The sequence below is a fragment of the Dipteris shenzhenensis genome, chromosome 33, assembly GCF_047967505.1.
Source record: "Dipteris shenzhenensis isolate YYH24624 ecotype China chromosome 33, Dip_SZ_1.0, whole genome shotgun sequence".
Lineage (NCBI taxonomy): Eukaryota > Viridiplantae > Streptophyta > Polypodiopsida > Gleicheniales > Dipteridaceae > Dipteris > Dipteris shenzhenensis.
In genome coordinates, this window is record NC_141628.1 from 21,050,212 (window position 1) to 21,066,748 (window position 16,537).

Genomic DNA, 16,537 nt, shown 5'->3' on the forward strand with positions numbered 1-16,537 from the left:
GCACTTCACCAGAGATTGCCCAAGGAAGAAGAAAAGGCCCAAACGATTTATTCTGCCTTCTCATCCTACTCATCCTACTTCTTCTACATGCGCTACTAGAGCCCCCCCTTCTCGCCCAGGACCTTCGGACCAGCCCCTAGATTTGGATCCTCTTCTTCAGCGCGCACAGCACAATCAACACGTCCTGCTCCTGTCGTCCCCCATTGGATGTCTGTGAGGGTTGCTGACACTCCACCACCTCTACGAGGCACCTTGGACCATTCTCAATTATAGGCAGGTAATTTTCCTGCAATTGTTTTAGGCACGCATAGCTTGAGCAGCACGTTCTACTCCTGTCGTCCCCTATTGGATGCTTGTGAGGGTTGCTGACACTCCACCACCTCTACGAGGCACCTCGGACCATTCTTAGTTACAGACAGGTGATATTCCTACAATTATTTTAGGTGTAGATGTGGTTGCCCTAGTCCCCTCACCTACTCATCAAGAGAGGCAACCCATTTCTTCAAGTTCTATCACCGATGTTCCTAGTTAGCCCCCTCCCTCTATTAGTCAAACTGCACCTCTTGATAGAGGTAAGGGGGTTATTTCTCCTACTCCCTCGAGTGCAGGGATTCTTCGCACTCCTATGCCGTTCCCTCTTACAAGAACTCTTTTGCAATACTAGCAGATTTGGCAGAGTTTGAGACAAAGGAGGAGTTTGTACCCTCTACCTTGGGGGAGCCGATTAATGGGATTTTGTTGGATTGGGCTTCCCCCTTTGTTGGAGTGGGGTTTCTTTCACTAGTTGATTTCCCTCTGCTTGATAGGAGGACTCTTTCATGAGAGAGGATTTTCTCCACCACCAGGTTGGGTAGGGCCTTTCACTCGACCTCCTCCTCCCGTCGATGAGATCATTAGTTGGAACGTTCAGGGCCTCAGTGGTATACCTCATCATTGTCATAGGTAGCTGATTCATAACCAACTCCATCCAAGTGTTTTAGGTGCTCCCATTGATATCCTTATGCTCTAGAAGCATAAGCTAGATGGTAGAGATTGTGCCAAGTCAGGTAAGCTTCTTTCTGGCCATACATTTTGCCCACCTACCTTGGGCACCAAGGGAGGCATTTGCATTTCTATGTCTTCTTTGATGCTCCCCTTTCTCATTGGACATGGAGCCATAGCCCCCTCCAGAGCATAGTGAGTTATTTTGCTGACTGGTGGGCGTAAGGTTGGATTTCTTAATCTTTATGCACCCAATTTGATTGAGGATCATGTCCTCCTTTGGAAGGAGTTGCTCTCTTGGTCCCATATTGTAGATTCTTGGATTATTGGGGGTGATTTCAACATGGTTGAGATGCCTTCAGACAAAAGAGGGGATAGGGAAGGTGGCATTCACTCCCTTGAGAGAGCAGCATGGGATGCCTTCCTTTTTCAGTTCAGTGGCAAAGATGTTTGGTATGATGATGCTTTTCACACTCAGCCATAGTCTCTTCTATTTTCTTAGTCGAGAGCCCGGAGAGTAAGGATGCCTATCCATGCATGGATTGATAGATTTTATGTGGATGATTGGGCATGGACAGAGGTGGGACAGTATGCATTAGTGCTGGGATATCCACTTCATATCATTTTTTGGTTGTTTTGGTGGTTTAAGAGCCTCAGGCTAGAGGCCGCCGCTCCACTAGTATCAGGATTCCAGATGCCTTCTATGCAGAGGAGGGCCTCACATAGGCAGTGCTACGGATTTGGGTTTCTCACCTACAGGGTGGGTAGCCATCCACGTCAGATGTGGCTGCAGCCCTCACTGACATTAGCAGCTTTTATCATTATGTTTCTAGTATCAGGAGAGATGAGATTCGCAGGTGAGAGATTGCCATTTGCCATAGCTGGCAGCTCTCCAGAGACGAGCAGAAACGGCCTACAGATGCTTGGATTCATGAGTGCGTTACCACCATAAGGGCTCATCAGCAGACACTTTTAGGTCAGAGGGCATAGTATGCCTTTCACACCAGAAAGTCTTTCTGAACATAAATCAGAGGTAGAGTCAACAAGCAGTTCTTCTCTACTCTTGGCCCTAGACATAGTAGAGAGAGTGTTTCATAGATTGTTGACTGAGATGGGGTTCCCCAGACACATCCAGATGCAATGCGCTCATACCCAAAGGGTACAATGCTTTGCACAAGTAGAAATAAAACCTATTTTGAGGTGCATGCAAAATATCTTGCCCATCGGATATGAATTGAATGGTTAAATGCACAACAAACCCCATTTTTCACCAAATGTTATGCACAACTACCAACAAAGAATAATATTTGAGGTGTGTTATTCAAATGCTCTCATACCTGATGGGCATGAAACTTTTAATGTAATCAATACTATATATTTTGACTTTGTGCAAAGTTTCATGCCCATTTTATATGCTTTGGATGGTGAAAGTCGTCACAAACCACCTTTTTCATCAAGTGTTCTGCACAACCGTAAAAAAATAGAGTTTAAGGTGTGTTATTTGATCGCAGACATACTGAATGGACATGATACTTTGCATTCATGTCAATACAAACTATTTTGAGGCTTTGCAAAGTATCATGTCCATTGAATATGCTTTGGATGGTCAAATGCGCCATAAACTCCATTTTTCAATAAGTGTTACACACAACCGCCCAAAATTTGCACATAACCAATGGACATGATAATTTGCAAGCTCATCAATACAACCTTCTTTTACTTGTGTGAAAATTATTGTACCCATCATATATGCTATGGATAGTCAAAGTTGCAACAAATCCCATTTTCCATCAAGTATTATGCACAACCGTCAAAAAATAGTATTTGAGGTGTGTTATTCGAACATGCACATATCCAATCGGTACGATACTAATGATACAAGTCAATATCATATATTTTGAGGATTTTGCAATGTATCGTGCCCATCAGATATGCTTTAGATGGTCAAACTCGCCCACAAACCTCATTTTTCACCAAGTGTTATGCACAACTACCAAAAACACACACTCTGAGGTGTGTTATTCAAATGCGCACATATCCGATGGGCACGATACTTTGAAAGTACATAAATAAAACCTATGTTGATATGTATGCAAAGTATTGTGCACATCAAATATGCTCTGGATGGTCAAAGTTGCCACAAACCCCATTTTTTAACCAATTGCTATGCACAACAGTGAAAAAATAGTATCTGAGGTGTGACATTCATATGCCCTCATATCTGATGGGTGCTATACTTTGAATACACATAAATATAATATATGTTGACATGCGTTCATAATATTTTTCCCATCGGATATGCTTTCGATGGTCAAACGTGCCACAAACTCCATTTTTCACAAAGTCTTATGCACATGTGCCAAAAAATAGTATCGAAGGCATATTATTTGAATGCTCTCATAGCCGATGGGCACGCTGCTTTGCACACATGTTAATATAACCTAATTAGAGATGTATGCAAAATATTGTGTCCATCAGATATGCTTTGGATCGTAAAATGTGCCACAAACTCTATTTTTCACTAAGTGTTATGCACAAAGAATAGTATCTGCGGTGTGTTATTCAAATGCACTCATACCGATGGGCACGATATGTTGCACACATGTCAATACAACCTATGTTTAGGTGCGCACAAAGTATTGTGTTCATCAGATATGCTTTGGATAGTCAAAGTTGGCACAAACCCAGTTTTTCATCAAGTATTATGCACAACCAAAAATAGTATTTGAGGTGTGTTATTTAAATGCGCACATACTGGATGGGCACGATACCTTTCACTTGTGTCAATTTAACCTTTTTTGAGTCTTGTGCCAAGTATCGTCATCGGATATGCTTTGGATGGTCAAATTCGCCACAAATCGCATTTTTCACTAAGTGTCATACACAACCACTAAAAAACATGCTGTGGATGTGTTATTCAAATGTGCACACACTTGATGGGTATGATACTTTGCACGTGGGTCAATACAACCTATGTTGAACTTTTTGCAAAGTATCATGCCCATCAGATATGGTTTGGATGGTCGAAGTTGCCGGAAACTCTGTTTTTCATCGAGTGTTATCTACAACTGCCATAAAATGTATCTGAGGTGTGTCATTCGAATGCACTCATACCCGATACTTTGCACACACATCAATACAATCTATGTTGAGTTGCATGCAAAATATCATGCCCATCAGATCTGCTTTGGATGGTCAAGCATGCCACAAACTTCGTTTTTTACCAAGTGTCATGCACAACTGCCAAAAAATAGTATATCTAAGGTGTATTATTTGAATGCTCTCATACCTGATGGGCATGATGCTTTGCACATGTGTTAATATAATCTAATTAGAGGTGCATGAAAAATATCATGTACATTGAATATGCTTTGGATGGTCAAATGCGCCACAAACCCCATTTTTCATCGTGTTATGCACAATTGCCAAACGAATAGTATTTGAGGTGTGTAATCAACTGCACTCATACCTGATAAGCATGATACTTTACACACATGTCAATCCAACCTATTTTGAGGTGCGTGAAAAGTATTGTGCCCATCAGATATTCTTTGGATGGTCAAAGCCGGCATAAACCCAGTTTTTCATCAAGTATTATGCACAACTGCCAAAAAAATAGTATTTGAGGTGTGTTATTCAAGTACACACATACTCGATGGGCATGATACCTTGCACTCGTGTCAATTTTACATTTTTTGAGTCCTGTGCCAAGTATTGTGCCCATCGGATATGCTTTGGATGATCTACAAACCCTATTTTTACTAAGTGTCATGCACAATCATTGCCAAAAAACACAATCTGAGGTGTGTTATTTGAGCCCGCAGATACCCAATGGACATGATACTATTTGTAAGCATCAATCCTGCATATTTTGATGCATGTAAAATTATCATGCCCATCGGTGGATGATCAATGTTGCCACAAACCCCGTTTTTCACCGAGTAATATGCACAATTGCCAAAAGAAACTATATGAGGTGTGTCATAAGAATGCGCTCATACTTGGTGGACATGATACTTTACACATGTGAATCCAACCTATGTTGAGGTGTGTGTAAATTATCGTGCCCATTGTATATGCTTTGGATGGTCAAACTCGCCACAAACATCATTTTTCACCAAGTGTTATGAGAATTTGAGGTGTGTCATTCAAATGTGCTCATACTTGATGGGCACGATGCTTTACACACGTTTTCTATAAGCTGGAATGTGAAAATTATAACCATATAGATGACTCTAGATGGCTTATGCTGATCGATTTGAGTACTTGGAGGGCTAAATTTGGGTCTCATACGAGGAAGTTATGTTAATTTTTGGGCAAATTTATGAAATTCCAAGTTTGGAATATTAGCTAAACTAGAAGGATAAAGGGGGGGGGGATGGTAAAAAAGGGGGGGAGGGGGGAAAAGGAGAAAGGTGGGATGGGAAGGGGGGGGAGGGGAAAGGGTGGAAAGGGAGGAGGGGAATGGGGGAATGGGGGGGAGAGGAAGGGGAAAGGGGGGAAGGCGGGAATGGAGGAAAGGGGGGAATGGGGAATTGGGGGGGAGGGTAAGGGGGAAAGGGGAGAAAGAGGGAATGGCGAGAGGGGGGGAAGAAGGAATGGGGGAAGGGGGAAATGGGGAATGGGGGAGGGGGGAATGGGGAATGGGGGAGGGGGAAAAGGTGGAGGGAAAAGGGGGGAATGAAGGAAAGGGGGCAAGGGGGAGGGAAAAGGGGAGGAAGGGGGAGGGGAAAGGGGAGAAAGGGAAAAAGGAAAAGGGGGGGGGGGGAAAAGAGAGAGAGAGAAAGAATGGGGGAGGGGGAAGAGAGTGAAATGTAAGCAAAGAGAGAGAGAGAGAGAGAGAGAGAGAGAGAGAGAGAGAGAGATGTGGGGGGGGGAGAGGAGCGGGAAGTTTGAATTCTGGAGCGGGAAGTTTGGATTCCTTGAGGGAAGTATATTGACTCTCACCTCTCCCGTAACTCATTTTCAATCACACCCTCCCTCTTGTTGTGTTCCCCTCCCTTCCTGTCTCCTCTCCCTCTCCATCTCCCTCTCCCTCTCCCTTGCATTGCGTTGCACTCCCTTTCCCCTCTCCCTCTCTCTCTCCCTCTCCCTCTCCCTTGTGTTGCGCTCCCCTTCCCCTCCCCCTCCCCCTCTCCCTCTCCTTTTTCCTCCCTTCTCTCCCTCCCCCCCCTCTCTCTCTCTCTTGCTCTCTCTCTCTCCTCCTCGTCTCCTCTCTCCCTCTCTTTCTTCCCCACCCTTTCAAGTGTCCTCTTGACCTAAAAGTCAATCAATTGTATAGTGTGCCCAAGAGATCATGCTGCCGTGGCAGCGACAAAAAAAAATGCAGTGCGATCTCTTCCCCTTCTCCTCATCACCCACCTCTCCTCGTCACCCACCTCTCTCGTCTTATCTAATTAAATTTATTTTTTAAAAATTATTAGGGTAGAGAACCCTTATTGACCACACACAAAAATTCTAAGTTGAAGATTTGGGGGAATTCCCCCCCTTAATGGCAATATTTTTCCGGCATCGTTTCCAAGCCACCATTGCATCAGACTCATAAACTTGCTTGTCCATTGCATTGTACTTGGTGTCGATGAAGCATAGTTTTCCTTCTAGGCAAGGTCTTACCACATGGGTAGTGTCTAATGCCTTACAAGGTTTGACAAATAGATTCAAGCAAGTGGAACTTCAGAACATATTCTTTGAGAGTACAATCATCATGTCATCCCCATATAGATGCAATCATCATGTCATATTCTTTGAGAACGTATTCTTTGAGGGTACAATCATCATGTCATCCCCATATAGATGCAAAGAGCTTGCATACATCATTAAGTGATCTCCACAACTACAAAGTACAATGACAGCTATGAGTTCCATAACTAAGTTCTACTCCTCAGGAAGAGTCAATATATTGAAATTTTTAGTCAAGATAAAAAAACCCCAATTTTTAGTTGACTTGGTCAACCATAAGACCAAACTGTCAAAATCCAAAGATATGAAGGAAAGGCTTACAGACTAAAATTGGAGGATGAAATTCAACCAATAGCACACAACTTTGAGAGGGCTTTCTAGGGCAAATTAAAGATTAATTTGTGGGGAAGATCTAGTAGCAAAGAAAGGCAAAATAGATGCGCAGGTCGACAGAGAGAACATCAACATATCTGGCCAAAAGTTTGTCAAATGCACCTTGAATACTGAAGCATTTGATCTTAGATTTGAACCAAAGTTTCCTCACATTGTTGCCTAGCCAATAGCTGGAGGAATTTTGGAAAGATGCCTTGTAGCAGGTGGACAAACAATGGAGAAAATCAGCAATGTTTTGGAGAATGTGGCTTCTTGGAGCAAAATGTCGAGGCATAGACTGGTATAGAGAGTTTCCCTAGTGTGGGGAAGCTCCAATTGCAAGGACTTAGGGAATGCTCAACTATAATTACCGAATTTGGCCCTCCAAGGTTTGGCTCAAATTGGGAAAGAAAATGGATGAAGTTGGAGGTGATGAAGAAGAAGGAATCTATTGGAATCTAGGCTTCTAGGCTAGAGTAGGCTCTGATACCACATGTTGGTGCAAGCATGGAAGCATGATGGAGGTAGACAAGAGGTAGAGACAATGGCACAAGTATGAAGGCAATGAGCAACTGATTCATTCATAGAATGGAGTACATATAGGCAACTGCCTATGTATAGGTGGAATCTAGATCCACCACCATCTCAATCAGGAAGACCACCAATGTCTGCTAGAATCTTTCAATCACACGCCACACTCCTATATTCACTCAATCACACCTACTGACTTACGCATCATCAGTGACACCTAATTGGGCACACCTACACACACACACACATGTGTTCACACACTCACTCATGTGATCACTTATAACCATAGACCTTATGACCCTTGGTATGATCCCATTACATCGATTTGTCCTTCAATATTGAATTGTATTATGTGTTGTTTTATGTAATCTACTAAGTTAAGTGAATTACTATATTTTTATTTATTATTTATGTGATTTGTGTATGTGGTATTAGTTTTGTGTGTTGAAATATTCTATTATGTTAGGTGTAAAGTGTATGAAACCATGGAGGCCCTCAAGAAAAAGAAAAAGGTGGACATCCATTTTCAGATTGATGCAAAAGATGCACCCTTTCTAAAAAGGAATGAATCCTCCTCAGCAAGTGAAAGTGATTTGGTAGCTCTTCAAAATCGAGGAAAAACACATATGGATTTGTGGTTAGATGGGAAGATATATCCAATAGATCCACAAACTTGTCAAGCCCCTCCATTCCATGGGTTGACCAGCTTATTAAATTTTGTTTGTAAGGGTGAGAATGGTTTGTTAGATATTGTAAAAGGTTGATTGCTCATGGAGCAAGGAAACTTCAAACCCACTATGAATCTTTAGTTAATGAAAGAGATGAAAGGATTGCAATGTTAGAGTCTTGGAATCAAAATTTGGTATCATCTATGCAAGCTACCAATGTTCAAATGGCTGCAAAAGAAAAATGGTATGATGGCATAGAGAATAAAAATCAAGAATAACAGGAAAAGGTTCAAACATTAGATGCTCTATTGGGAGAGCACACTGTAAATGTAATTCAATTACAAACACAAAACACATCTCTTAAAGATAAGATCAAGAAATTGAAAAAAAAATAGCATTAATGAAGGATACTCCTATGGGTCCAAGACTTTGTAAGAGGAAGTTGCGACAATCGATGAAATATCCAAGAAAAGTGGTCATTGGAAGCATTTTGCAAGACTGTTTTAAAACTTTTGTCTGTCCATGATGAACACACTCTAGTGCTATGTGTGATGTGTTTACAAAAAACATGTTGGATTCTACTATATAACATCTCAAATTCAAAAGTCTAAAATCAAAGATAACATCTAAGTCAATGAGCAAAGTTGTGGAGAAATTTAATACAACTAATGCACATAGGGAGTTTGTGATACTTCCGAGATCAGTACGAGGGCATATTGTCTCATGTTTAAGAGCTTAAAAAAAGCATACCTTTCTATAGGAACAAAAGTTAAAGCCTCGCTTCCAAAACCAACTGATGTCGATAAGGCAAGGCATGGTCTTAATTTGGGTGTACTTGATTTATTGGTGGGCCTGGGCATGTATGTAGTATGCTAACTATGAAAGGGAAGGCTGGAGAGTCAAAATAATTGGAACTCACAATCAACAACAACTTTGTGATGGATGTTTGAAGAGTTTTGTAGGCGATGGTGAAGCTTTATGATATGCCTGTGGAAGAATGCAATGGTCAACTAAATATTGCACTGAAGCTTTGTTGGCTCTTTCCTATGGCTTCCGTAGGAAGAGCAAGGTTTCTTAGTATGCAGGGTTTCGAGGCTTTTTGTCACCTATAGATATATCGGGGTTTCTCAGTTGTAGTATATGTGTAGCTAACGACCTCAAATCATCGAATCGTGTTCCCCGGTGAGAGACCTAGGCTTAAGTGTGGTAAGCAAACAAAGTGCATATATGTGTAAAAGGAACGTGCATCATAATGATTGAGGTAATGAAGGCTTTTGCCTTCATTGGGGGTTGCAGGGTTTAGGAGGAGTTTAAGGGTTAGAAGGAGGTTCCAGAGTTAGAAAGAGGTTCCAGGGTTTAGAAAGAGGTTCCAAGGTTAGAAGGAGTTCCAAGGTTTAGAAGGAGGTTCTAGGGTTAGAAGGAGGTTCCAGGGTTTAGAAGGAGGTTCCAAGGTTTAGAAGGAGGTTCTAGGGTTAGAAGGAGTTCCAAGGTTTAGAAAGAGGTTCTAGGGTTAGAAGGAGTTCCAAGGTTTAGAAGGAGGTTCCAGGGTTAGGAGTTCCAGAGTTTATTAGAGGTTCCAAGATTTAGAGTAGAGTACATGTTGGCGAACTCGTCTCCCTTGTAGATCATGGAGATTAAGGGTTGAGGAACTAAGGGTTTAGGGGGAGAGAAGGTGTAAGAGCATGGGGGAAAGAGGAGAGAGGAGGGAGGAGGAGGGAGGAGGAGAGAGGAGGAGGAGGAGGAGGGAGGAGGAGAAGGAGGAGGGAGGAGGAGAGGGAGAGGATGGGTTGCAAGGTTGGAGGAGAGGGGAGAAGGGGTTGCAAGGTTAGGACATGCTTTTGGACGTGGAGTGCAAGGAAGCATGGACACTTGATACAATTGCTTGGAATACCAAAGTAGAACTCAACACAATGCCCCAAATAGTGTGGGCTTCATTCCATTATGGGGTATTTATAAAAGTTGGAGAGCTTCTCTCTCTGTATGTAGGAAGTGTAACACATTCTCTCTCTACATGTAGAACTTGCATGTAGAACTCGCATGCAAAACTCGCATGTACAAGTCGTATGTAGAACTTGCATGTAGAACTCACATGTACAACTCGCATGTAGGAGTTGCATGTAGGAGTTGTATGTAGAAGTCGTTTGTAGAACTTGCATGTACAACTCACATGTAGAACTTGCATGTACAACTCGCATGTAGGAGTTTCATGTAGGAGTTGTATGTAGAAGTCGTGTAACACATTCTCTCTCTACATGTAGAACTTGCATGTAGAACTCGCATGTACAAGTCATATGTAGAACTTGCATGTAGAACTCGCATGTACAACTCGCATCTAGGAGTTGCATGTAGGATTTATGTAGAACTTGCATGTACAACTTGCATGTAGGAGTTGCATGTAGGAGTTGTATGTAGAAGTTCTATGTAGAACTCGCATGTATAACTTGCATGTACAACTTGCATGTAGAACTTGCATGTACAACTCGCATGTAGGAGATACATGTAGGAGTTGTATGTAGAAGTCGTATGTAGGACTTGCATGTAGAACATGCAAGTTGGATTTCTAAAAGGGATTATTTCTAGCCTTATGCAAGTACAAGCAGAGCTTTGCTGCTACTCTACACAGACATTATGTTCTACCTAAGTCCATGTTGGCACAAAGACAACATACTCTCAAATCCATTTTATTACCCGTCCTCGAGTTATGGTTGATTGCGAGCATGTACCTGGGTTGCCATGCTTTTAGTCCAGTGGCTATGGCACTTGTGTTGTGCCAGTCAATCCTGTAGTAAAGCCTTGGCACCATACAATTTTTGCACAGTTTCCAAGTAGCCTATATCCACCATTTGCTCAAACAGAGATATGTGGCATGCTTCTAAGAAGATCACTCTTTGATAGAGTCTGCTTGTAATGAGCATCGACCCTTTCATTGGGATTAAAGCTGAGTGGAGGCAAATGGGAATCAAGGTAACATGGGACCTCCAGAATGAATTCCAATGTTTTATAGAATATACCAATGAGGCGAAGGAAGTGATCAATGTTGCCACACATTATTTTCTCATGCTGCTAAAGTGCTCGGACCATTGTGCCTTGGATATTCCATTCTACACTAGAGTATGGTTCGATCATTGGCAAATTAATGGTTCGATCTTCAGCCAAAGTGTGTATGTTGGCTTCCCATTTTTTACGCCGTGGAATTGCATAGAACTTGGGATGGGTTCTGAGACATGGAGGTGCCCCTAGGTACTCCTTCAAGAAGATTACATCAAAGAGCTTGGGGCAGCACCAATCAGGTTGTGGATCCAACTTGCTAATCTAACCTTCACTAATTTGATGTTGACGAAGGTTGTTTCATATCAGGATATTTGCTCCAAAATTCTTTGATGGGATTACTAGGAAGTGGTATCTCATCAAAATCATACCCATCATTGGAACTTGGCATGGGTGTATGAATTGGATTATCCGGATCTTGATATTCAAAATCAAATACTGTGTCATTTTCTATTGATGGAAGCACAAGTAGTGTCAGAGGTGATGACAAGGCAGGGAGAGAATCTAGGGACATGGGGGAGAAATATGGCAGAGTGTTAGTTGTGGAAGGGGGAGTAGAGGGGAGGGGGAAGAACTGGGCAAATGGTTTGAGCAACTTGGTAATCCTCAAGGGTAGGATTAGCGAGGGAGGGGAAAAAGCTAGGCGTGAGGGGCTCATAAGTTTGTGACTATTGGGTTAGTTGAAAATGATGAGAGGCATGAGCAAAGAGACAATGGAGGGAATAGATGTTAGGATGGAGCTTGAGGAAGGTTAAGAGGGTGGTGGCAGCAAGGGTAAGCGAGGTTATGATGTTGGTAGAAAGAGTGGTTAGATATGGGAAGTTGGATGTGAGATTAGGACCTGTTATCTTTCGACACTTGTTGTTGTTGGTGCCATGGGATGATCAGCTGCATGGGTGGGATGTCAGTTATGTCATGCCTTGCAAATAATAGGGATGGCCTTTGGAGCAATGGCAACAAATTTGCAATAACCCTGAGGGGAGGACTACCCATGAGGAAGACATATGTGGTGAAAGCATCCATCCTAAGTATTATAAACCTGGCATGTGTAGACAGATAGAAGATATTTTTCTCATCTTCGGACAAGTCTTGGCAAATTATGCGTAGGGTTTTGGTCTCGAAGGAACATTCCCATTTGATTGTTGGATGAGCAGATATGATCCTAATTTGGAGTTGCTTCCATTGGATAATCATGTGTGCGTTGAGGTGATCTTCCACTTGTAGAGTAGCGACAAGCTCTTGATACACCACCGTTGTGCATTGAAGTGGGGCTTCATTGGTGTTGTCTTCCAATGCCTCATTGTTGTGCACTAGCAATTGGAGTTTAAGCTTGGAGATGATTATCTTTTGGGAGTGCATCTCATTCATTTTTTCTTTGTATTGATGGTAGATTGTTGTATATGCCTCCTTAAGCTTTCTCATTTGCAAGGTGACCTTTGCTTGTTCAGGAATGTCTTTAGTGGTATTGGACCATTGGTCCAAGACTTATGCTTATGAAGTGCTAGCCTCTTGAGCAGTAGCAAGTTGGTCCTTTAAGATTCTACATTCCCATGTAAGAGAGAGAGAGAGAGAGAGAGAGAGAGAGAGAGAGAAGGGAGGGGGAGGGAAAGAGAGAGAAAGGGGGAGGGATAGAGAGAGAGAGAGAGAAAGAAAGAGAGAGGGGGAGGGAAAGAGAGAGTTAGAGAGGGGGAAATGGGGAGGGAGGGAGGAGAAGGGGGGGCGAGGAGGTGGTGGTGGAGATGGAGGGGGGGAGGGGGTGGTGGAGATGGAGGGGGGAGGGGGGAGGGGGAGGGGTGGTCGAGATGGAGGGGGGAAAGGGGGGAAGGGGGGAGGGGGTGGTGGAGATGGAGGGGGGAAAGGTGGGGGGGGAAGGGGGGGTGGGAGGGGGTGGTGGAGATGGAGGGGGGAGGGGGAGGTGGTGGTGGAGATGGAGGGGGGAAAGGGGGAAGGGGAGAGGGGGAGATGGAGGGGGGAAAGGGGAAGGGGGAGGGGGCGATGGAGGTGGAGGGGGGAAAGGGGGGGGGAGGGGGTGGTGGAGATGGAGGGGGGAGGGGGGAGGGGGGGAGGGGGAGGGGGTGGTGGAGATGCAAGGGGAAAGGGGGAAGAGGGGAGGGGGAGATGGAGGGGGGAAAGGGGGAAGGGGGGAGGGGGAGATGGAGGTGGAGGGGGGAAAGGGGGGGGATTGTTGAGGAACAATGTATGGTGGGTGGATGGCTAGGTTAGCACTACAAGATGGGCTAGAAGTCACTTACAATGTGAGGATGGGAGTAAGGTGGTGGTTGATGGAGAGGGAGGAATGTCTTGCGTAGGGCTCGAAATGAAGAAGAGGATGGAAGCAAAATCTGAAAGATGAAGAATGAGGGGGTGGAGTGGGTTTTTATAGGAAATGAGTTTAGGTTTAGTGTGAAACCCTAAACTCTTCCCAAGTCATAACTTTTTATGGATAGCTCAGTTTGCTCTTCTGCAAAAAGGTGAAATGATAGAAATTGCAAGCTCTACACATTCATGTCCACTACCTAGCCTGATTGTTTAGCAAGTGGCTTCTATTTAAGAAATAAAGAAAATTTCTTAAGGTAGTAGCCCAAGGTTGACCCAAGGTTGATGCTTGGGGTAGATATGTTTGGCTAGAAATGGAAAAAATTTTTACTCTCCTTGCCCTTGAGTGTTATGTTTATGAAAGTTTGAAGTACTTTGTTTTTTTTTACACATACCTACATATGTTTACTCATTACTTGAGATGCTAGTCTCCCCAACAGCGGCGCCAAATGTTGGCTCTTTCCTATGGCTTTCATAGGAAGAGCATGGTTTTCTCAGTATGCAAGGTTCCGAGGCTTTTTGTCACCTATAGATATATCAGGGTTTGTCGATTGTAGTATATGTGTAGCTTAGGACCTCGAGTCGTGTTCCGATGAGAGATGTAGTGCATGTATGTGTAAAAGGAAGGTGCATCATCATGATTGAGGTAATGAAGGCTTTCACCTTCATTGGGGGTTGCAGGGTTTAGGAGTTTAAGTGCTAGAAGGAGGTTCCAAGGTTAGAAGGAGGTTCCAGGTTTTAGAAAGAGGTTCTAGGGTTAGAAGGAGTTCCAAGGTTTAGAAGGAGGTTCCAAGGTTAGAAGGAGGTTCTAAGGTTTAGAAGGAGGTTCCAGCGTTAGAAGGAGGTTCTAGCGTTAGGAGTTCCAAGGTTTAGAAAGAGGTTCCAGGGTTAGAAGGAGTTCCAAGGTTTAGAAGGAGTTTCCAGGGTTAGAAGGAGTTCCAGAGTTTAGAAGAGGTTCCAAGGTTTAGAGTAGAGTACATGGTGGAGAACTCATCTCCCTTGTAGATCATGGAGGTTAAGGGTTGAGGAACTAAGGGTTTAGGGGGAGCATAGGAGTGGGAGAGGAAGAAGGTGTAAGAGCATTGGGGAAAGAGGAGAGAGGAGGGAGGAGGAGGAGGGAAGAAGAGGGAGGAGGAGAGAGGAGGAGGAGGAGGAGGAGGAGGAGGAGGAGGGAGGAGGAGAAGGAGGAGGGAGGAGGAGAGGGAGAGGATGGGTTGCAAGGTTGGAGGAGAGGGGAGGAGGGGTTGCAAGGTTAGGACATGCTTTTGGATGTGGAGTGCAAGGAAGCATGGACACTTGAGACAATTGCTTGGAATACCAAAGTAGAACTCAACATAATGCCCCAAAGAGTGTGGGCTTCATTCCATTATGGGGTATTTATACAAGTTGGAGATCTTCTCTCTCTACATGTAGGAAGTGTAACACATTCTCTCTCTACATGTAGAACTTGCATGTATAAGTCGTATGTAGAACTTGCATGTAGAACTCGCATGTACAACTCGCATCTAGGAGTTGCATGTAGGAGTTGTATGTAGAAGTCATATGTAGAACTTGCATGTACAACTCGCATGTAGAACTTGCATGTGCAACTCTCATGTAGGAGTTGCATGTAGGAGTTGTATGTAGAAGTCATATGTAGAACTTGCATGTAGAACTCGCATGTAGAACTTGCATGTACAACTCGCATGTAGAACTTGCATGTACAACTCGCATGTAGGAGTTGCATGTAGGAGTTGTCTGTAGAAGTCGTATGTAGAACTTGCATGTAGAACATGCAAGTTGGATTTCTAAGAGGGATTATTTCTAGTCTTATGCAAGTATAAGAAGAGCTTTGCCACTACTCTACACACACATTTTGTTCTACCTAAGTCCATGTTGGCATAGAGACAACAAGCTTGATGAAAGTGAGGTTGCCAAAGGTCAAAATTTTGAAAGAGTCAGTTTGACATTAATAAATAGAATATCGAACCTTCAAGTTGAGCTTGATGATTCAAGGCAATTTAGCGTCGTACAATCAGAACCAGAACATGAGATTTGGTGTGGCTAGCTGCATTTGAGGTACCATGGAAATTTGATTTTTTATTTGGTAATGGAAAATCCTCAAAAAATTTTAAAATAGAATGTGAGTTGTCTTTTTAGATTTCAAAGGAGTCACATTCAATTTTGAGGTGGTTCTTTGACTAGACCAATATCCCAAGCATGATCGAAGGTCAGAACAATGGTGAGCTACTTGAAGTTGAGGGCTATGGATCCTACTACATAGAATGACATCTAGTTGTTGCTGACCTCAAGGCTATCAAATGTATGTTTAATGCGGCACATGGAGCAAGTACAAGGCATACTTGTCCATTGTGCATGCAAACAAGATTACCATTGCAAGTAGGTAAAAAGAACCAAAATCAATAGGCTTGTGAACTTACAAAGATCGATTAGACTAGGGCATCGGATTGTGATGTTCCAAGAAAAGATCCATCATGGAGCCCAATCCTTGAAATTCCTCTTGAGAGAGCACATTTGTGCCCTTCATGCCATTTTTAGAATAATTGAAAAGATGTTGCACCTGTGTATTATTGATGCATATAACTTAAAGCCCCAACAAGAAAGTGAGAGGATGATTGCAAGAATTTAAAAGGTGCTTTTAGATGTGGGACTACACTCTGGGCAAGTAAAGTTAACAAAAGATGAGAAAAGATCTAGAAAAATAGAGAATGTTTCTTGTATGCCAAGTTTTGGAGGTGTCAAGCTTTCAATTTTTTTTTTGCAAAGAAAATGAATGGTAGGCTCAAACATGTGCTAATGAGTTTGATGTATGGCGAAAGCTACACAGTGCATGTTGTGAACGAGGGGGGAAGGGGGAAAAAAGATAAGAAAAAGCTTGAGTTTGGTTAACACTTGATAGCTTGGTACCTTTTCCTACAAAGGAAAAGGTTTGAAGATGACAA